The sequence below is a fragment of the Adiantum capillus-veneris genome, chromosome 28, assembly GCF_014529385.1.
Source record: "Adiantum capillus-veneris isolate H3 chromosome 28, ASM1452938v2, whole genome shotgun sequence".
Classification (NCBI taxonomy): Eukaryota; Viridiplantae; Streptophyta; class Polypodiopsida; order Polypodiales; family Pteridaceae; genus Adiantum; species Adiantum capillus-veneris.
In genome coordinates, this window is record NC_140958.1 from 64,512,877 (window position 1) to 64,536,075 (window position 23,199).

Below are 23,199 nucleotides of genomic sequence, written 5' to 3' on the forward strand. Positions count from 1 at the left end.
ACTATCCTTATGAGAGATGACGTTAAGCCAAGCAGACAAAGACCATATACCTATAATGAGACATTTGCCAAAAAGATCAAGGAAGAGATCAAGAAACTCAAGGAGGCCGAGTTCATCTATGAAATAGAACACAATGATTGGGTATCACCAATTTTTGTGGTGCCAAAAGAAAATGGCAAACTTAAAGTGTGTGTGAATCTCAAGAAGGTGAACGCCGCCACTGTATAAGAAAACTATCCTCTTCCTATCACATACCATGTGCTAGAACGAGTAGTTGGCAAAGAGGCTTATAGATTTTTGGATGGCTTTTCTGGTTACAACCAATTGACTAAATAGCCCAATGATCAATATAAAATGGCTTTCACCAGGGAGTAGGTAATTCTTGCTTATCGGGTCATGCCTTTTAGTTTGATCAATGCATCAACAACATTCAAAAGGCTAATGAGCAATGCTTTTAAGGAATATATGTGGAATTTCTTTGAAGTATACATGGATGATCTTTGTGTGCACTCCACAAAATGAGAGAGTCATTTTGAACATCTACGATGTGTCTTTGAGAAATGCCGTCAATATAGGATTTGCTTAAATCCTAAAAAATGCGTTTTTATGGTTAGACCTTGGACATATTGTGTCAAAAAATGGTATAGCCACAAACATGGAGAAGGCGGAAGTGATTGCCGAAATGGCTAGACCAACATCAGTCAAATAAGTTCATGCATTTATAGGGCATTGTTGTTATTATTGTAGATTCATCTATATGTATGCAATAATTGCTAAACCCATTTATAGCCTTATCACTCATTTTGAATGGACTGACGAATGTGAGGAATCATTCCAAAATCTTAAGCAAGCTTTGACCACAACACCAATAGTGAAAGCTCTAGACTGGTACAAATCGCTCCATGTGCATGTGGATGCTTTGAGTTTTTTGCTATTGGCTGCATCTTAGCTCAACAAGGAGAGGAAATCATGGATTTTTCTATCTCTTATGCTTAAACCTAGAAAAAAAGAACTACACAACCACTGAAAGAGAAGGTCTTGGTATGGTGTATTCAGTCAAGAAATTTTCACACTACTTGTTAGCTAACAAGTTTGTCTTTTTTTAGACCATCAAACGTTACTCTATTTCGTGAACAAACCATGCAATACCAGAAGGATTGTGAGATTGTTCATAATCTTACTTAAATTTGACTTCACATTTGTAGTAAAAGAGGGCACCACACACCAAAGAGTGAATCATCTGTCAAGACTCACCACAGGGGAAGCATCCAAAGGGATAGATGATGATTTACTAGATGCATATCTATTCTCTGTAGAAATGGTTCCAAGATGGTTAGAAGATCTTGTATCCTTAATGACCATAGCACAAGTAGATTCCCAAATACCAATCCCTATTACACCACGATTGATTGAGAAATCCACCCTATATCAATTGCTAACTGGAAGGTTGTATCACAAAAACAAGGATGGAATCCTATTGTTGTGCATTAATCCTAAGGAGCAAGACGCGAGGAGCAAGACGCCTACTTGAGTCAAGGTCATACCACGGTAGTAGGTCTGCATTTTGCACGAGAACAAACCTTATGATGGTTAACTTGGTTGGGAGTTTGCTAGCCTACCATGAAGAGAGACGTTCATTAGTACGTGCATGATTGCTCTCAATGTAAAGGAAGAGCCGCCATACCCATGCCACATTATTTCAGATTTCAGTGACACTATAGTGGAGTAGATACCTGGTAGAATATATGACTAAAAGAATATTCCCAGAAGATATGAGTAAACGCAGACGAAGGGCAATAGAGACTGAAGCAGCCAACTATGCAATGATTGGGAATCAGCTTTATCGACGAGGGAAAGACCGACATCTTAGACTGTGTGCCAATGAAGAGGAATATCTTCGTATTTTAGAGCAAGCACACACAGGTCTAGCTGGGGGTCAGTTCTCTCATGAAACCACAACCAAAGCTATATTGATGGAAGGTATCTGGTGGCCAATTTGTTTGCCGATGCAAAAGAATTTGCTTAATGATGCGATTCATGTCAACGAGAAAAGATGCCAACACGAATTGATAGTATGCCACTGCGACCTATGATGGGAGTACACACATTTGCTAAGTGGGGTATAGATTTTGTGGGACCAATACAACCACCGGCTTACCAAACTCACGTGCAATATATTATCATAGCCACAATTACTTAACCAAATGGACCGAGGCATGAGCCACTAGGAAGAACGGTGCTCGAATCGACTGTTGCATTCTTGTTCGAATGCATATTCATTAGATATGGACTTCCTATTGAGCTTGTAAGTGATCACAAATCACATTTCCTCAATGAGGTGATAAAACACTTACTAGACAAGCTCATGGTAATCCATAACAAATCTGCAGCCTATCATCCTCAAGCAAATGGTCAATTAGAACATACAAACAAAATTCAAAGCTAGATACTAACTAAGATTGTTAGTTCAAGCAGAACGGGCTAGGAGATGCATCTTCATTCAACCTTGTGGGCATATCGAGTTTCATTCAAAATAGCCTTGAACACAACTCCTTTTAACTTGGTCTATGGCCTGGATGCAATACTGCTAATGGAATTTTTATTACCTACTCTCAGAGTTGCACGTGAGTTAGAATGGAAAGGGCATGAGTCGTCAGAATGACTTGAGGACTTAGAACAACTAGATGAACAATGATTAGCGGCCATTGCACATATATATGCACAGAAACAAAAACAAAAACAGTTTTTTGATTCACATTTAATGACTAAAGTTTTCAAACCAGGGGATTTGGTTCTAGTGCACTCCTTGAAACAACATATATCCAAGTTCAAGAAAAAAGGACACGGTCCTTTTGTCATTGAAGATGTTTTACCGAGTGGTGCCATCAAACTAGCGACCTTAAATAGAGAAATCATGGCAAATTAGATTGTGGCTGTGGACTCCGCAAATACCATCTACCATTGACTAATGATCTTTTGCAAAGAATGCATGCAACAAAAGAAAGAAAGCTTAAACGACAATAGGTGATTGAGAAAGCCCGGGAGGAAGCGTGCATTTGAGTTTTGAAGCATGGCAAATTAGATTGTGGCTGTGGACTCCGCAAATACCATCTACCATTGACTAATGATCTTTTGCAAAGAATGCATGTAACAAAAGCAAGAAAGCTTAAACGACAATAGGTGATTGAGAAAGCCTGGGAGGAAGCCTGCATTTGATTTTTGAAGCAAAAAGTAGCAAGGCAACCTATTCCTCAAGCTCTACCCCTTAATACCCTTCAGATTCAACTCCTAGAAGATGATGAAAAATGGATGAATGGTCTTGATATGCGAATCACAATGAATCTAAAAGAGAAATACACGATCAAGGCCTTAGCAAATACAAGTGCCAGAGTCAATGCGGTCAGCTATTCTACTTATCGCAAAGTAACTACTCAACCACTTGAGTATTGTTGAGCCACTATTAAAGGATGCAACAAAAAAGTCAATCCAACTTTAGGGAAAATCAACTTGAATATCATGGTCCATGGATTCTCTTGCCCGCATACTTTCGTATGTAAATCAGATGAGAACATGAATGAAGACTTAATCCATTACAAACAAAAAAGTGGGTTTGGAAACCTAAGCACAAACCGAAAATCACGACGAGAGAATGTTGTAAAACGGTTGTCAAGGCAAATCCCAAAGCAATCAGGTACAAGTGGGTATCAAAAGTTAAACCACCATCCACAATGATGACCACGGATTTCAGCCATCATGCAACAGACATTGCATATCGCCCAATCAAAGAATGAACTCAATTGCTTGAAGATTTACTCTTCAAGAGAGTTCCAACACAGGATACCTTGCCATTGAAAACCCTTGAGTGCAATACTCAAAACCCACCTCTTGCACTGTATAGTGTGTTTACATGCATTGACATCAATAGCATGATAGGGCCAATCAGGGCCATGCATAGACACGACTTTATAGCCTATGCACTACATAACCCAAACGATACTCTCTTGTTTCAGAGGATTTGTGCAAGGAGGGGGGGAGACATTTTGAATGTGGGCCCAAGTGTACAAATTTGGAAGAGAAAAAGGGCAATCTTTTGAAGTAATTGTGTGTTAAGGTTTTTTTTTCTGAAAAAAATTGATGATATGTCCTAATAACGAGGAGAATGGTGGAACATAATTTAATAACCCCTAGGTGTGAATATATATTGTACATACATGTCAAAAAGACAAAAATAGTACAATTGTTACTTGTATTGTGTGTTTTCAGGCCAAACTCATGATCAAAATGGAGTAATCCACAAAAATATGGCCAAATAATAACATTAGAAGTAGTGTTTTAGTATTTTTGAGTGTGGAATGGAGTTTTCGTGAGTAGCTTGATTAATTTCCTTCAATAATAAAAGCTAATAAAAGAAAAAATAAACAAGTAAATAAGCAAGGATGTCAAAATTGGATTCCAACTTCGAACGCCAAATCTCGAAGTTCAATGGAAAGGCCAAGACAATTTTGGGGCAATTCCAATCAAAAAGCTCGGTGGCCACTCCAACCACTAACCATCTAGGACAAATTGTGATCGAAAGGTCCATTGACATTGATTTTTGAAAATTTTGATCCAAGAGTACATTGTGAAGCCTACTGGGCTCAATGGGTAAGAATAGGATGGGGGGTGTCAAAAAAGTCAAGGTAGGTATAGTCCTATAGGCCATTTTTCCTCTCATTTCTATTCTAGTCCTTTGATAGAGAGCTCTAGCTAGTGGATTTCGGCAACCTTCTACGCGCTTCTATGCATCGTCTGTTAGCTCGTTCTCACTCCATCCATGAGGGGTAAGTTCCTAGCTATACCAACAAGAAGCATTTTGATTATCACTTTATCAATCACAAGGGCTGTAGGGGGCATGGCAACACATGGCAATCCGGGAACTTTTGGGAACAAAAACGAATACACCGGCCATACCAGACATCCAATGTCATAAAATCTAATATCTAACCACCCCAAATGAATTTCTCATATTAAACTGATCATTTAATGTGGAAGAATAAACGGGAACAAGGGTTAGGATATAGACATGTGCTTATAGATCTTTCTCAACATGGGGCCAATGGTAAAGGGGCCCAAATGAGAGATGGTCTATCAAAGAGCAAGGCTAACCAATGGAGCATAAAGACCTTAGGGTTAGCTTCATTGAAGACCTCCAATAGTTAGAGTTAAAATTCCTTTGACCTTAGGTAAGTCAGGGCTGTGCTTGAGGTGGAGACCCGGCCCAAGCTTGAGGTGCTTGTCATGCCTGATGACTGAGCTGCTTCAGATGCTTGAAGTGTTTTGAGGATTGAGATGCTTGAGGTGCTTGTCATGCTTGAGATGCCCAGCCCAAGCTTGAGGGGCTTAAGGGCCAAGCTTGTGGTGAGAACTAGGCCCTAGGTTGAGGGGATTGAGGTGGCACAAAAGTCAAAGAAAATCCCTACAAGGAGGGGGCGATTCATGCAAGAAGGGGGGAGTGGTTTCTTGACCACTCTCTCTCCCAAAGGGCACCCGACACCCCTTTCCCAAGAGGCAAGTAGGACACATGTCAAGCCCCTAGCCAGGTTATTCTCATGGTGCGCCTAAAGCCTATTGGTTGGCCTTCCAAGGGGTCCAATGATAATTTAATGGATTTAATTGATTGTTTTAGCATTTATCAAGCCCTCTCTCTCAAAGGGGAAAGAGGGACACTTGTCCCAAGGCTACCCTTGTTGCTTGGTATGATTCTTGCTTGTGATTGGCTAGGCCTGGAGGGGTCCAATGAGCTTGAAGCATGAGCTACAAGGGGGGGTCGACCAAAGCAAGTAGGGGGCCTACTTGAGGGGTATACTCTTCCATACTCACCACACACACACACTCTCATTGTGTATTGTGCAAAGTGCAAGAGCTCCCTCTCCTTCTCCAAGCAAGTAGAGAGGTTGAGAGCCTACACCAACACTTGGCTATGGAATGCAAATCCAACCAAGAGCCATGCTTCAATGCTTAAGCTTGCCATCTTCTTCATCTTCATTACTATGCTATTATGTATGCTAGCAAGAAGAGTGATGATAAGCGAGGAACTAATTCTTTCTCCTATGAAATGTTTCTTCTTCCTCTTCTTTACAATCATTCCCTGCTAGCTCTCTCCACCTTCGAAGGTGTTGGAGGTATTGGGACTGAGGCTTGGGATAGTAAATGCTTTCCACAAAGTTTATGTTATGCTAGTGATGCATGAAGTTTTCCTTCTTCATTGCATCACCTAGGTGACAAGGAACACAAATATTGTATTGTAACAAGTCTCTCTTGATGGGAGCAACTATAATACAAATGCCTATTGGAGGGGGGACCGGGCTCCACATAAATCTGATCCTCAACTGTTGTCATTTTCTCTAAATTCTCTTTCTTGCAAAAGTATTTCTCATGCCAAGTTAACTAAATGATATGTTTATGTGGCTACCATCAATTATGTTCACTTGCTATGCTCACAAAGTAATTTCACAAAAGTACTCTCTCTAATTTTTGATACTCTCAAGTTTGTAGGCCAATTCCATTACATTGATATCAGAGCATTTGGTTTCTCTTTTCTTGCTTAAAAAGAGAGGTCCTTGTTAAGTAGCCTATAAATGGTTGATTTTGTTAATTATATTAGGGTAAGTGGGACTGGAATCTATCATCGGTTTTGTTGAGCCCACTATATGGGATATGGTGCACACCTCGGGAGCTTTGGACTTAAATAATGGAGTCTTTTTAGACTTGCCTATGGATTTACCATTATTGAGCCATAAGAAGTTCAAAAGGAGCTAGCCCTCGACAACTCTGCAATAGTAGACCCACTCATCTACTCTCTATAATTACCACTTCGAGCGGTGGGTGTAGATACCTAAGAGCCGATTTTCAAAGGCTAAGAGGAGTGGCAACTAAGGTTTTGAATTGCCAAAGCATACACTAAGTACGTATACAAATTTTGTTAACATGGCTGACAATAACTAAGAGAGTAGAATGAACATATATAGCTTTGATTTTGCACATGAAGGTGATAATGATGATGCCCCCATGTTTGTCAGTTATCTCATTACTAGGTTGCAACAAGCTATGGGAAACCCTACTTTGCAAGCCAAAGTTACTCAACAACTTCGTGCTTATGGGATTTCCCTCCCTCTCCAAGAGGAGAGAGAGCTTAGGAGGCCTCTTGAAGAGACCCCCAAAAGAAGACTCTCTCCCATACGAGAGGAGGAATCCAAAGAGCAAGAAAGCAATGAAACTTTAAGTTCTTCTGAAGATGTGGCTCCACGAAGATGGTGGTCTAGACGATCACTCACTCCTCCCAAGAGGAAAAGATCAACACACAGTCCCTCTCCTCATCACTCCGAAAGGGAAGAGAGGAAACAAAGGAAGAAAAGGGCAAGAAAGAGGTCACCCTCTTCTCCTTCTCCTTCACCTTCCTCCTCCTTCGATGAAAGCTATGGCTATTCTCCTAGAGAATACAAGAGTAGAGGACATCGCAAATCATACCCTCCATGGCGAAGGTCACAAAAGCTAAAGATGTTCAAAGAGGGATGAAAGAGTATCTCTTTTCTCACCTTTGGTGCTACTGACAACGTGTTGACCTTCATCCAACAATTTGATGCGGCCTTTGGAGACGAGGGCTTTATGGAGTCCTCCACGCTATGACATGTAGCCGTGCACTTCCAAAAATTGGCTCGTCAATGGTGGGCTAGCCTTCGTGGCAAAGGTGAAGCCCCAAAGACATGGAAAACTCTATGAGTTTCCATCATGAAGCAATTCCTTGCAAGCGATGCAAAGGACAAAGTGCTCACCGAATGGCGCAGTTTGAAGCTTCTCTCTCATGAGTCTATTCACAAATATGTAAATAAGTCTTAAGATTTATATCTCAAGGCTATTGTCTTCCAAAGATAGACTTCACTGAGCAAAATCAACAATTCTGTGTGGGATTACCTAAAGAGATGGTTGAATACGTCAACTCTCAACGGCATGGTTCTATCACCCATGTAATCCATCACACCATGGTTGCTTCACGCATCCATTTCCAACAAGGGGCTAGACGGAATGTCAAGCCCATGGAAAACAAAGACAAAAATTGCAAAGGGGAAAACCAATGTCCAAATTTCTTTCCAAGGCACTTCTAATAATAACAACAAAAACAATCGATCCAAGGAGAAGGGAGTTTACAAAGGCAAAAACAAACTCTCTCCTGAAGAGCTTGAAGCTTTTTGCAAGGACCATAAGTGTTTTAAGTGTAGGGAGCAAGGACATGGCTATCGTTCTTGCCCCAAGAAAAATGTTCGCAATGAGATTCCTAGGGCTTCCACTATAGAAGCTCCAAAAGAGGATGCTCATTGCAAAGGATCATCTCCTCTCCTATGCTTGGGGAAAGGTAAGGGAGCATGATGCCTTCATCTTGTTTGACCTTGGCTCTACTCACAACTTCATATCAATGAAGTTGGCCACCAAGTTGGGATTCAAGATTTTGAGATGGAAATATTGTAGCGGTTGACACAACTTTCAAGGGATAGCAAGCCTCCGTTACTCCCTTGATTGGGAAGGTTAGGCTTCATGTGCAAAGCTATGTCGACAAAGAAGACTTTTTCATCTCTCCTCTCCAACATGAGGATGCTATCCTAGGGGAACCATGGTTTGATCACATGGCTACCAACATGAAGTTTCCCAAAAGGAGAATCTACTTCACGTACAGGGGAAAGAACATGTATGTAGATGCTAGTGAGTGTGGTCGTACTATACCACTTGTAAATCCTCCTGCTTTTGATAAATCAATAAAGAGTTCAGTTTTTGCGTACATGAATTTTGTCAAAGAGTCCTAAAAGATCCTAATGTTTCATCAAATGTAAATGGTAGGAATCAAGAAGAGTTAGACTTGTCTAATTTTCTAAAAGGATTTCAAGATGTGTTCATCGATGATATCCCTATGAACTTACCTCCAAAACGAGGGGATGATGACCATCGCATTGAGCTCCTTCTAGGAAGCTCACTGCCTAACAAGCCTCCTTATTGAGTTCCTCAAGCTCAACAAGAGGAGATCATGAGGCAAGTATAGGAATTGGTAGACAAAGGGGTGGTGAGGCCTAGCTCTTCTCCCTTTTGTTCTCCAGTCCTTTTAATGCAAAAGAAAGATGGTACATACCGTATGTGTGTATACTATCGAGCACTAAACCATATCACTATCAAAAACAAATTTCCCGTGGCTCGAGTAGAAGGTATGTTTGATAAGCTACATGGCTCTACCTACTTCAGTAGGATTGATCTTAAAAGTGGCTATCATCAAATAAGGCTAGTGGATAAAGATATCCTAAAGACCGCGTTTTGTACAATGTTTGGCCTTTATGAATATCGCGTCATGCCTTTTGGCTTGACTAATGCACCAGCCACGTTCAATCGTCTAATGGAGAAAATTTTTAGGCACTACTGCAAATTGACTGGAGTGTTCTTTGATGATATCATCATCTACTCCAGGTCTTTAGAGGAACATAAGCAACATCTCCAAGTGATTTTTCAAGCATTGAGGGAGAACAAGCCTTTTCTCAACCAAAAGAAAAGCGATTTTTTCCTCCAAGAGATTCAATACTTAGGTCATATGATCTCTCTAGATGGTATCCGTATGGGTCCACCAAAGTTAGAGGTAATAAAAGCATGGCCTAATCCAAGGAATCTATATAAGCTAAGAAGCTTTATTGATATGTGTGCATACTAGAGGCGCTTCAAAATTTTCTCAAATAGCAGGACCACTACATGACTTAACTAAGAAGAACGTTAAGTATTTATGGACTGCTAAGGAGCAAAATGCTTTTGACAAGATCAAAGAGAAGCTTACTTCCCAACCAGTCCTCATGCTTCCGAATCTCTCAAAGCCATTTTAGGTCCAATGTGATGCTTGTGCTGATTGCCTTGGAGTAGTTTTGCTTCAAGAAGGGCATGCCATAGCGTATGAGAGTCGAAGGCTCAATACCGATGAGCATGTCTTAGGCATTTATGAGAAAGAGCTTTTAGCTGTTCTACATGGCCTAGACACATGGAAGCATTATTTATTGGGGACTCCATTTATTCTACGAATTGACCACCAAAGTCTCAAGTACTTCATGACGCAAACCAAGCTTTCCGACAAACAAATGAGGTGGGAAAATTTTCTTTCGCAATTTAATTTCCATATTGCCCACATTGCTGGTAAGCACAATCAAGTGGCCGATGCACTTTCACGACGACCAAAAGTTAATGCGGTGTCTATATCTACTCACAATGATCTATCATCTATGATATATGAGTATGCTATTGACCCTGACTTTAGAGACATAATGTTAGCCCTTGCTTTGGGGAAGAAAGAGGAACCATTCACCTTGCAAGATGGTTATCTTCTCCGCGGCAATAGGCTATGTGTTACCCACTCCCTTCGTGAGAAAGTTATGTATGAATCCCATGCTCCTCTCTATGCCGGGCATAGAGGCATTCAACCTACTCTCCAAGGAGTAGAAACGTACTTCTATTTGCCTACCATGAAAGTGGATATACAAGTGTATGTTTCAAAATGTGTAGTATGCTAAAAGACCAAGTATGATAGAGGGAAGCAACCTCGATTACTCCAGCCATTGCCTATCCCAAATTCACCATGGGAGTATATCCATGGATTTTACCTTTGGATTACCCAAGTCTATCCATGAGAACACGGGAATATGGACAATAGTCAACAGGTTTAGCAAGCAAGCACACTTTATTCCTGTCAAAAAGACTATTAAGGCACACCAAATGGCAACTCTCTTCATATCACATATTTTCAAACACCATGGATTATCAACATCCATCGTGTCAGATAGAGATCCTAGAATGACAAGTAAAGGTCTCTTTGAAAATCGAGGAACAAGATTGAATTTCTCTTTGGCCTATCACCCACAATCGGATGGCCAACGTGAGATAGCCAATCTTATGATACTCGATCTACTAAAGACTTATGTTATAGAAGTAGATCAACACTCACAATGGGAAAAGTACTTACCTCTTGTAGAGTATGCCTACAATAATACTGTACATACTTCTGCGGGAAAAGCACCTTTTGAGATCATTGAGGGAAGACCTAAAAGTCCCTTGCTACTCAAAGTACATGGGAAGATCTTCGTTGCCGATGAGTATAGCCGTGAACTACAATAATATTTTCAAAAGATTAAGGAGGATATATCCATCTCTCAACAAAGACAAAAAGCTATTGCTGAAAAGCACAAAAGGGCCTTAATGTTCAAAGAAAATGATTGGGTCTTACTTAAGTTTCCTAAGGCTCGATTGACGCAAACGACGTGCAAAAATCATACGGGCTATCAAAAGTATTATGCTAAGCTAGCAAAAAGATACTATGGTCCTTTCCAAATCTTGAAGCCCATCAATGAGAGGGCTTACCAACTCAAGTTGCCCAACCATTGGCTCATACACAATGCTCCTATGAGCCTACTTAAGGCCTACAAAGGGGAGCCGCCAAGTGAACCAATATTGAAGACCCAAAGTTGAAGACCAAGAAGAGGTCCTACAACCCGAAGCTATCTTTTGGCATGAAGACAAGGTACTACAACATGGTAAGATTATCCGACGGTATCTTATCAAGTTCAAAAATTATTCTTTTGAAGATGCTAGATGGATGCAAGGAATACAACTTAAGGATAGTATGAACCTTGTCAATGCTTACAATGCTACATTAGAGTAAGCAAATGTACAAATTTCTTTTAAATGACCAATGATTTTGTCTTATAAGACTAGTTCTCTTTTTATCGTGCACAAATATAAATAGTATGCATGCTTAGAATCATGTTTGTGATGATGACGTCTCTCAAACACCAAGTAGAATTTGTGACTCTACTTGAAAGAATGAAATGGACTAAAGAGTAGACATGCTTGCGGTGGCTATGTCTACTAAGCACCAAATGGATTAATCATCCATCTTGGAAAGATGTAGTAGGGTAAAAAGGGATCCTCTACCCGCGAGGCAAGATTGACGAATGATTAAGGCTTTATCTCTTCTACCTCATAGTCGAGGATGACTATGATTTCAAGAGAGAGGTAATGTCATAAAATCTAATATCTAGCCACCCCAAATGATTTTCTTTTATTAAACTGATCATTTAATGTGGGAGAATAAATGGGAACAAGGGTTAGGATATAGACATGTGCTTATAGATCTATCTCAACAGAGGGCCAATGGTAAAGGGGCCCAAATGAGAGATGGTCTATCAAAGAGAAAGGCTAACCAATGGAGCATAAAGACCTTAGGGTTAGCTTCATTGAAGACCTCCAATAGTTAGTGTTAAAAGTCCTTTGACCTTAGGTAAGCTAGGGCTATGCTTGAGGTGGGAACCCGGCCCAAGCTTCATTGAAGACCTCCAATAGTTAGTGTTAAAAGTCCTTTGACCTTAGGTAAGCTAGGGCTATGCTTGAGGTGGGAACCCGGCCCAAGCTTGAGGTGCTTGTCATGCCTGATGACTGAGCTGCTTCAGATGCTTGAAGTGTTTGAGGATTGAGATGCTTGAGGTGCTTGTCATGCTTGAGATGCTAGGGCTGTACTTGAGGTGAGAACCCAGCCCAAGCTTGAGGGGCTTAAGGGCCAAGCTTGTGGTGAGAACTAGGCCCTAGTTTGAGGGGCTTGAGGTGGCACAAAAGTCAAAGAAAATCCCTACAAGGAGGGGGTGAGCCATGCAAGAAGGGGGAGTGGTTGCTTGACCACTCTCTCTCTCCCAAAGGGCACCCCTTTCCCAAGAGGCAAGTAGGACACATGTCAAGCCCCTAGCCAGGTTATCCTCATGGTGTGCCTAAAGCCTATTGGTTGGCCTTCCAAGGGGTCGAATGATAATTTAGTGGATTTAATTAATTGTTTTAGCATTTAGCAAGCCCTCTCTCTCAAAGGGGAAAGAGGGACACTTGTCCCAAGGCTACCCTTGTTGCTTGGTATGATTCTTGTTTGCGATTGGCTAGGCCTGGAGGGGTCCAATGAGCTTGAAGCATGAGCTACAAGGGGGGGGGGGGGGGGGGGGGGGGGGGGGGGGGGGGGTCGACGAAAGCAAGTAGGGGGATTGCTTGAGGGGTATACTCTCCCATACTTACCACATACACAGACTTTCATTGTGTATTGTGCAAAGTGCAAGAGCTCCCTCTCCTTCTCCGAGCAAGTAGAGAGGTTGAGAGCCTACACCAACACTCTTGGCTATGGAATGCAAATCCAACCAAGAGCCATGCTTCAATGCTTAAGCTTTCCATATTCTTCATCTTCATTACTATGCTATTATGTGTGCTAGCAAGTCGAGTGATGATAAGGGAGGAACTAATTCTTTCTCCTATGATATGTTTCTTCTTCCTCTTCCCTACAATCATTCCCTGCTAGCTCTCCCCACCTTCGAAGGTGTTTGAGGTCTTGGGACTGAGGCTTGGGATAGTTAATGCTTTCCACAAATTTTATGTTATGCTAGTGATGCATGAAGTTTTCCATCTTCATTGCATCACCTAGGTCACAAGGAACACAAAGATTGTATTGTAACAAGTCTCTCTTGATGGGAGAAACTATAATACAAATGCCTATTGGAGGGGGGTCTGGCTCCACATAAATTGGGTCCTCAACTGTTGTCATGTTCTCTAAATTTTCTTTCTTGCAAAAGTATTGTTCATGCCAAGTTAACTAAATGCTATGTTTATGTTGGTACCATCAATTATGTTCACCCGCTATGGTCACAAATGACAAAAGTACTCTCTCTAATTTCCGCTACTCTCAAGTTAATATGCCAATTCCATTACATCCAAATTGCACCAAACTTAAACCATAGGCTCCTCACCGGTGGGGGAACACATTGGTAAGCTCCAAAGTGCAAAAAATGCCAAAAAAGTTGACCTAATATCTTCGGCGTGTAGAAGATAAAGGGCTCAAATCTGGACCAGATTTGACACATGTGTTGATGCCATCATGTTGGGGAACTGTGGAGGATTGGGGGTGCATTAGAGGATAGGGCAAAATGACCATATCTTCCTCGCAAAGCAAATTTTTCACCACATTGCAAAATATTGACCCGTTTGACTTAAAATTCAAGGGGGATACTTTATACATTACACTTGACCTTTACTAACTTTCAGTGGGCACACAACTACTGGCTAGTGACTTCAAGTCAGGCTTGGCTCAAAAGAGGACCATCAACTTCATTGGGGCAACACCAAGTGCAAGAAACACAACAAAGGCCATCACCCACCATAACTAACATAGTAGAAGCTAGATAGAGCAAGCTAGGGGCATAAAAAGAAATCTTTATCTTAGGTGTGCAAAAAATGATCTACCATGATTTGAGCACTTTTTGCATAATTTTTTCACATGAGCATGATCCTCATACCTGGCACATAGCCTACATCACCCTGACACATTTTTCCCATGTGTACATCAGCCCATGATCACTTTACTGCCCAAGAGAAACTAATCGTGGACCTAACCAACTTTTAGCATGTCAAATTAGTTCAAACTTCACCAAACACCGAGTTCAATGCTATGAAGCCAATCAAGCTAACACGAGCCCAAAATGGCCCAATCCTAGTCAATTCTATCTTAGGCGCTCCGAAGATAAATCTGTCACCAAGGGGTATGACTCATCAAGTTTCAACATGTTTATATGGATCATCTCAAGCATTATGATCAATTACATCAAGTTTTGCAAAGCACAACACCATCAATCATCACAAGATCTAAAATCAGACACAAAGTTGCCTATCCTCACGCTAATGTAATGGAAATGGCCTATGAACTTTGAGAATAGTGGAATTAAAAGAATTAAAGTGGGCATTTCTGTGAGATCACTTTGAGAACATAGAGGGTGAACTTAATTGATGGTAGCAACATAAACATAGTACTTAATCAACTTTCCATGAACAATACTTTTGCAAGAGAGAGAGTTTTAGAGAACATGACAATAGTTGAGGACCGGATTTACTTGGAGCCGGTCCCCCCTCCAAAAGGCATTTGGATTATAGATTCTCTTATCATGAGAGACTTGATACAATACAATGTTTGTGTTCCTTGTGACCTTGATGATGCTACGAAGATGGAAAGCTTCATGCATCACGAGCATAACATAAACTTTGCAAAAATCATTAACTATCCAAGCCTCAGTCCCAAGGTTTTAAACACCTTCAATGGTGGAGAGAGCTAGCAAGGAATGAGGGTGGAAGAGGAAGAAGAATCATCCATAGGAGAAAGAAATAGTTCCTCACTTATGATCACTCTTCTTGCTTAGCATAGCATAATAGCATAGTAATGAAGATGAAGAAGATGGCAAGCTTAAGCATTGAAGCATGGCTCTTGGTTGGATTTGCATTCCATAGCCAACATTGTTGGTGTAGGCTCTTCACTTCTCAACAAGCTCGGAGAAGTATGTGGAGCTCTTGCACTTTGCACTCCACACAATGAGAGAGAGTGTGTGTGTTAACTGAGTCAACGTCAGTTAACAGAAGCTGCTAAAGATCGAAGATGTACGAATGTACATCAAAGATCAAAGTAAAGAAGCAATAAAGATTGGAGTTACACATTTTTCACGTTTTCCCAAAATGGTCACGTAGTGTAAATTCCTGACTTATTTCAAGCCATTGTAATATTTTAATTTGTTAGGGCCTCAATGGGAGTTCCAAGTTGTAAAGAATAGGTCACTTACTGTGTCTAGGTTGTAGATTCAGTAAGTAGTGAGCCCTAAAGGCCTTGGGCGCTCGGACATTGCATATTTTTAACCTAGGTATATAAGGCAGTGTGTAAAAGAAATTAGGGTTCTCAAGCTCATTTGTTAGCACTCTTTGGTGAGAGCTCTTGAGGTGTGTGGCTATGGAGTCCTTGAGCTTCTCCTTGCTCATGAGACTTGATTAACACTAATCAATGATTCATTCTCTCTCACTATGCCTCTCTCTTACTTCTTATGATTGCCTATGATGCTTGTATTAACTAGATCTTAACTAATTAGTGGTTAATCCCTCTCTAATCTTGTGTGATTACCCTCGTTTGCTTGTGTGTGCATGTAGGTTTGATTGGAGTGTGGTGCTCGATAGATCTATGTGTGTGTGCTTACGATTAGTGTGTTGCATGATAGGCTTAGTGTTGTGTGCGTCTTGCAATCATAGTGTGTGTGATTGGGTTGATTAGAGGTGAAGAGAAGTGGATATGGAGATTGCCCTTCATCGCGGCTTCGCTCCTCCATAGGCTGAGAAGCTCACCTCATAGAGTTAACCATTTGTGTTGCCACGATTAGCTCACTAACCGTGTGAGTGTTTCCATGCTCTAGCCGGGTAGCTCATCCCTCCGGATTGATAATTTTGTTGGTAATTGGAGCTATTGCAACGATGGGACCCCCAACATTTGGCACCGCTGCCAGAGACGATGGCTTACGCTAGTGTAATTGTGGCATAATCGAATGTGTTCCCTCACTAATTTCACTACTAATTTCACTTGTGTGTTTATGTTTTTGTGGATATTGAATGTGTCTGCATGAAGCAATGTGTTCATAATTCCCTAATGTGTGATCATATCTTGCCAATTGTGTGTTTACACACTCTAATTTCTCACTAACCCCTTGCTAATTTGACTAATTTTTGCTAACTTACTAATTTGCTATGAAGGATTGGAGCATTCAACCATTCAATTGATCTTCAACGAAAAGGTAATTAAGGTGGTATCCTCAACCTTCCTAGAATCTAGAGATGTGTAGAATTGTGTAGAAATCCCACCATGATGCAATGTAATGCTATGCTATGTTGATGCAATGCAATGTTGATTTTATGGATTGAAAATTTTGCGATTATTCATTTTCACGCCGTCGTAATGCCGAAATTTTTAAGAATTGGTGGCGCATGAATTTGATAAGTTCCAATTGCTAATTGATGAATGTGTGTTGCTAATTGGATGCCTAATTGAGTTAATTGCATGCTTGAATAGTCAATTTCAAATGTGTGTGCACTAAAATCAAGTGTGTGTGCATTCTGATTGAGTGTGTGTATGCTAATTTTAGGTGTGTGTGCACTATTTTACCCATGTTTGAGCACCTAGAAATCAATGTGTGCGTTATGATTTTTGAATTGTGATGATTGATGTGTGTTTTGATTATGTCCAACTAATGATTTGTGAATTCACACTGCAAATTTGACAAGATAAACCCTTTTGTGTGCGCACTTAAAGATTGGCAAAAACTGCGTGTGTGTGTGCCTAAAAAAGTGTTTAATTTGCATGGTTAATTCAATGTTTTGATTGCATAAATGATGTGTGTAATGATTAATTGCTGCATTTTTGTGCTCAAAACAGGGATTTACACATTCTAATTGCATCAATTTTTGACCTAATTTTGTCGATAATTTTACCGGTTCAATTGCTTAGTCTTGATTTTTCTGACAAAATTGTTGGCAATTGAATTCATGTGATTTTGGAAATTTTATTTGCCTGCACTATTCCTCAACGTGTGGAGAATTTGTAGAAAATTTTTGGGTATTTTTCGGATAATTCCATAAAAATTGATATTTTGCGATCTTTACGAGCCATTTTGTGTGTGTGTGTGTGTGTGTGTATTTACGGCATCATTTTGTTAGCATTCGTGCCCTTCGTGGTCGAGTTTTGAGTGTTTTACTATTTCCGGGGACTGATGGGACAATTTCGTCAAATTTGGCGTTTTCGATAAAATCTGCAATTTTCGGTGTGTTTTTGCATATCGTAAATGTTTAGTTGTGAATGTCGATAATTTTTAAGATTACTAGAATTTTCCGGGAATTTTTTGGACTCTCTGGAAAATTTTGGGATTTTTTGGCAAATTTTAGCGTTTTCGGCTAATTTCAGACTAAAATTGGCTTTTTCGGGCATTAAAAAATTGAAAAATTGAAAAAAGTTTCTTCGATGAGCACCGGCCGGGTTGATCTCGAGCATGCCTTGCGGCGCATGAAATTCTCTGTCGGGTAGATCTTTACGGTCTCTTGGGATAGTTTCTGTCGCCATAAGAAAAAAATAAAAAATAAAAATCTTCTTTTTCTTTTTCCGCTCCAGGTGAACCCACCCCATGAGCTCACCCTCCCTCTATCATCCACTCTCCCTCTTACTTACACTCTCTCACCTCCCCCTCACACTCCCTCATTTCCTCTCTGCCTTTGCCAGCGCGCAGTGTTAGAAAAAAAAACCGGGATCCAATGTATTTTAATCGATGAATTCCTAAAATTCCGGTTAGATTTTGAGCTTGCCTTGAAGAAAATTGAGAATTTTAGTGTAATTACCGGCAAAAGTTTCAAATTTTGACCAAAAGACCAGGTTTGCCCTTACTTTCTTTGGTTGGCGCGTGAACGCCATCTCACACTCACACACTCTTATTCTCTCTCTCCACTCTCTCCCTTTTTCTCTCACTAATCCTCTGTCTCCCCCTCTTAACTCTCTCTTTGTCCTTTTCTCTCTCTTCCCCTACTCTCTCTCTCTCTCTCTCTCTCTCTCTCACTCTCTCTCACTCTCTCTCTCTCTCTCTCTCTCTCTCTCTCTATTGTCGCTGACAAACCCTGGGATTCTCTCCCCCTCGCCTTGTCGTGTAGCCCGCCAACAAAACCGGGTTGTCCTCCCCAAGCTGGCCCACCCCTTTCTGCTCTCCTCCCTTGCCTCCTCCTACGCGCCATCAACGCATGCAGCTTCTGCTGCTGATGCGTCAATTGGCAGGTAAGGTGCAGTATTATTTGATTTAATTTCACCAAAAAAGTAAAAAATAATTAAAAAATGAGACAAAAATTCAATGAAAAAATAAAAAAACATAAAAAGAATTTAAAAATCACAAAATTTTAAAAAACAATTAAAAAAGTCAAAATTCAATAAAAACGAATAAAATATCATAAAAATAAATAAATAAATAAAAAACAAAACTCATTAAAAATACAAAAAAGGGAAAATCATTTAAAAATCACCAAAAAAAGAAAACTCATAAAAAACAATAAAAAGAACAAAAAATAAAAAAATCCAACATAAATCACGAAAAATTAAAAAGCTCATAAAAAAATAAAAAAATGTTTAAAAAATTCATAAAAAAAAGAAAAAACATAGAAAATCCACAAAAAAAACACATAGAAAAATTCACAAAAAATAAAAATTCTTAGAAAATTTGTAAAAATTTCAAAAATTCCACAAAAAACTCACAAACACTGTAAAAAATTCATAAAAAACACATAAACCTCTATTAAAAAAAAAACATAGATAATTCACCAAAAATCATAGGAAATTTAAAAAATTCACAGAAAATTATAAAAAGTTCATAACTTGACTGGTAAAAACAAAATAAATCACAAAATATTCATAAAATCTTAAAAAACCCCCAAAAAATTCTAAAATTCTAAAAATCAAAACTTTCTCAAAAAAATAGTAAAATATCATAAAAAGACCAAAAAATTTAGAAAATTCAAAATTTCACAAATAATTAGGAAAAATAATAAAGAACTCACTGGAAGTTCCAAAAAAAGACAAAAAAGCCAGAATGAGCCAGAAAAGCAAAAATCAAAGTCGGGAAGTAGTGTATCGCACATCGAGCAAACAGTGCAAGCCGAAATTCACACCGGGCAAACTACTCAAAAGCGAATCAGAGATCAACCGAAAAAAACGAGCAAAAAGACCAACTCTAAGCAGTGGAGCGTCAGACAAATAAATTTCAAAAAAATTGCATGCTAAAAATTGACTAGTGCGAGTAATTGCGCTGCAAATCAGCTTCCAATTGGACGAACAGACACAAATCACGGTGGATTGCAAATTATAGAGTTAATTGACTCTTGTGAGATTGAAGAGCAGTCAACTGCAAAGGTGCTTTGCCACAAGCAGTTTTATCAAAATTGAGCAGGAGAAATTCTGCTAATTAATACTAGAATCTGCCAATTGACAGTTTTTGTGGATTGAGCCAACATGGACTCAAATCGAGCTGAGAATTCAAGTACAACAGAGCAAGCTAGTAGCAGTGGAAACACTTGTGCAACTACACATGACCAGATTTTACAACTATATGGCTACAATGGGGATAAATTTTTGTACACAGATATAGAAGGCCATAGATATCTTATGAGCAGCAAAAGCAACACAGGAGCCAAAATCCTATTGATCATAGTAAAGCGAGATTCAGAGAACTCCCAGATGTTCAATGATTTCAATGGAGCTAGGTATTGCAAACTTAAAGATGAAGTGCAGATAGAAGTTCAAAACGTCAACCCAAATGGTTATGCAAAAATTTGCACAAGCCAGCAAAGCATTCATTTGGTGCATATGCAATCACGGTCATTGTACATGGATTACAGTGGTCAGATCTATAGTCGAGAGCCACAATTACAAGATCCAACAGATCATTGAAGCCAATCTAATTGGTAAACCAAACTAAAGACGGTACAAAGGTCTAGATGGAGCAATCTACAGCTTGATGCTCAGTGTTTTGAAAGAAGATGCCGATAATTTGGCAAGCACAAAAGTAGAAGCTTCTCAACAAGATCTTGACATGACAAAGCCAATTGAAATACCACCAGTCATGGCATATTGCTCAGATTGTGGATGAGAATGTGGACATTTTGCTGAAGATTGTCTAAGAAATCCAGACAACAGGGATACATCAACCGCCAAGCAAGTTACAAAGAAAATTGGAAATGCAAATCTCGATATATGTGCATTTAACTGTTGCTTTTAATGCAATCAGATGATTCTGCATTACCATTAGAAGCACCATTAAAAACACTGCAAATTCAAAATCAGCATAAAGATGCACAGGTACCTGAAAAGCTTAAAATTGATTCTTTGAACAACAAATTCTTGCATGAATTTAGTTAAGGTGTCGAGATATTACCAAAGGTTGAAAAGATTGTTAGGTTTGCAAATGATTTTGCATCCACTGACACAAGTGTGCAATTATTCATAAGTCTAAGGGACACATCGAACAGAATGTTGTTAGCATTGTATGGTACACATAATTCATATGCACACTATGTGGATCAAAAAGGGCAACTGTATGAAAAGGATCAACCAGTGTTTGAACGGCCCACACACCAGCTCATAGAAGTGTGTCCAATGATAGATAAAAAAGGATGGTTCATTTCAGAGGAAAGAATCTATTATAGCCCATCCTCTCTAGAGTTGAAGGATATTACCCGAGTGAACTAAAAAATCTGTTCAGAGCCAAACCCTCCTCCATCGGAAATCAGACTTCGATGTTGTGACAAAACGAGCATATACTTTGACCAAAACAGTCGTAGATATAGACGAGAGTCTAGCATCTATGATGCCTTGGGTCCTAAAACCACAGAAGCTCATATCATAGGAGACCCATGGGATAGACAATATCAGGGCAAAGATGATGCCATCTACAACTTAACTTGGGGAATAATTTGTCATGTTTCACGGAGATACATAGGAAACTATGCAGAAGGTTTGTAGATGCCAAACATCAACAATGCTACCCAAAGTGTACCTTCACAGTCCCAAAAGGTGAGACTAAATCAGAGCCAAACAATTTTGAACTCTTACAATGAAGCAGGCTATAGTGATCACCCTAGGAAGAGGGGAGCTTTAAACCCATCAAGCTCAGCTTATGTACCAGGAAATGCTACACCAATTAGAAGCCCTAGAGCTTCTAGCCAACATACCTCTTCAAAGCAGAAACCATTGAAAGATCATATGGTTGTTGGAAGTTTCCAATTGAGCCATATTCCATCAAAATTAACAGAAAAATGCCTCTATGAAGATCATCAAGGACAACAGTTTTAGCTGATCTCCACAAGTCAAAGTCAAAAGCCGACAAATCCCATAGTGTTTAAACAATTACATGTGATCAAGCTCACATATGCATATCACGATGCACATGGTAATGAATATCAGCAAGATCAAAACCTTGTACAAACCCCTACGGATGGTTCGACTGAAGTCAAAGACTATCTAAAGATGATGTAGAGCCTCAAGCTGCCAGAACAGGTGGCACAAAAGTCAAAGTCAATAGAAGCTAAAGTCAAGAAAGCTATTCAAAGGTCACCACCAAAATATCCTCCGAAGAGACAGATTCTACAAGAAAGTACAATGGATCTTCTAAGGTTACTCAGATGCAGGAAAACAATGCTCAACAATTGCAAAAAAGTGCAATATTACAACCAATGGAGCCGACATCAACAAAAGCACGTGATCAAAGCAAAGAAAATGCAGATAAAGCTCAACAAAAGGACATTGCCACAACAAAGGCAATGAATATAGAAAGAAATTCTGAGAAGATCAAGTACAACATAGTTGGTGAAAATGAAGAAAAGCTGTCAAGAGAAGTAAAGCTGGATTTTCAGTTAGACAAGAACCTCATGTCTTTTTGTACTTGGAAAAGATATGGCCAACCATAGCTTGAAGATGCTCCTGAATTTGTGAGCATATCAGGAAACAAACGAGCAGAATGCTGGGGAATCATTTCCACCACCATTGAAGTAAGTTCACGGATCATCATAGCTCAATTTCATGTGATCACAGCAAAGGATATGCTATATGACATCAAAATGGGAATGCCAATGGCCCAGAAGATGTCAGAGATACAAAATGCAAACATGACGGATTCATCACAGACAACAAAGAATAGAGATCAAGATTGGTTACTTGCGGATAACATCACAAACTCCTCAAGCACATTTAAAATAGAGACTGATGCCAAAGAAAAGCTTATTGAAGATGATTCATCTCCATCAATCAAAACTTCAGAAGAGCTTAAAGAAAATCAGGTAATATCAAGTGCATATCAAACAGAGCAAAGAGCAACCACAATAGCCTCGGGGGGTTCACTATGTGTAAAACTACCATATCGTGCGTTCAAGACATGTTTGTAAAATCCTTTATCTGTGAATAAAGGATTTCAATTTGCTAAGGATATAATGTTTCCTTTTCTTTAAAAATCTGTAAGCTTTTTTCGAATTTGAAAAAATGATGCCCTTATGAATATATATTTCTGTAAGTTTCAAGAACTTTAAATACCCTTCTGTTGAACTCACGTGATAGGTTACATTTTTATTAGGTGACCTACCCGGGACAATAGCTATTGAGCAGAGATTGCCATCAAAGCCATAAGTTAAGAAGAACGAGGTTGGAAACAATGAGGAAGAAATAGGAAGTCCAAAGATCAATCACTCATTGCCAGCTAAATCAGCTGATGAAAGTCAGATTGGAAATCATAGTGTCAAGCTACCCTC